Source organism: Pundamilia nyererei, unplaced genomic scaffold (assembly GCF_000239375.1).
Source record: "Pundamilia nyererei isolate P.nyererei 1_Seehausen unplaced genomic scaffold, PunNye1.0 scaffold00010, whole genome shotgun sequence".
Taxonomy (NCBI): domain Eukaryota; kingdom Metazoa; phylum Chordata; class Actinopteri; order Cichliformes; family Cichlidae; genus Pundamilia; species Pundamilia nyererei.
Window position 1 is genome coordinate 3,130,663 of NW_005187411.1, and position 1,133 is coordinate 3,131,795.

Below are 1,133 nucleotides of genomic sequence, written 5' to 3' on the forward strand. Positions count from 1 at the left end.
TATTTGGAAGTATATAAATATATCTGAATTAACTTGAACAGTATGTTACAGAACAGTGTGAGTGCACTGAAGGCCCACCAGGAGCCACACTGTTTCTGAGGAGGAGCTGGTGCTGTGGTGTCCATGAGCTGATGTTGGATGGCATGTGATCAGTTGGTTAGCTGAGCTGTTTGCTAGATTAAGGCTACCAGACTTCACACACTACCTAAAAATTCTTCCTTGCTTGCTTACACTTCATTACTGAGTTCCTATACGTTTACATTTGCCGGTCAAATCATCTTTCACTTTTGCATCTTTATTTTTTAGTGCTTTTGATGAATGATTCAGACTCACAACCTTTCAAAAGGCACAAAATACTAAAAATAAAAACAGTAAAACTGTAAATGGAAACATTAAGCAAGAAATGTTACTTTAAAAAAATAAGTTCAAACACAGAGGAAACCACAACGGAGACATTTCTCTACAAAATGAAGTTCCCACTTCTGAAACTTCTTGCCCACAGCTGTTATTTTTCACCTTAGGTTTGCGAGCCAAATGTCAAAGAAGCAGCCAGTATGTGAGGGTGCATCTCATTCCACATTTCAGACTTTTCTAGTTCGTTTTGAATTAATTAGTCCAGCTTAAAGTAATTTATGTCAGCTGAAGCTCAGCTAATGTGGCCAAAGAACCATGAATAAAATTAAGCAAGAATCAGTATAACATTAAACGCCCCTTTCGCATATTTGATTGTAAAACACATAAGTTCTGAGTGAGGTGAAGCAAACACACGCTACTTTTCTGTAATCTTTAGAAAAAATACAAATACATAATTTGGGATAATGATCAAGTATTCTTTCTGTCAGGTACATAACTTCATCCAGATAAGTTGTTGTTTGCTTGTTTGTTTGTTTTTAACTGGTATACTACATGCTTATTTGTTTGGTTTTTATAGAAATTCATAAAGTCTACCAAACTAAACTTCTGTCTATAAACTGTTGGACAAAGACACAATTTCTATAGATTTGCTGCTGCACATCACCGCAATAACTTTTAAATCAGCCATATTTCAGCTTTAATTCGGTGGTTTGGCAAAGATTTTAATTAACGTAAGCACCTGTTAATTAAATTTTAATTACGTGTTTATGAATTAGCTG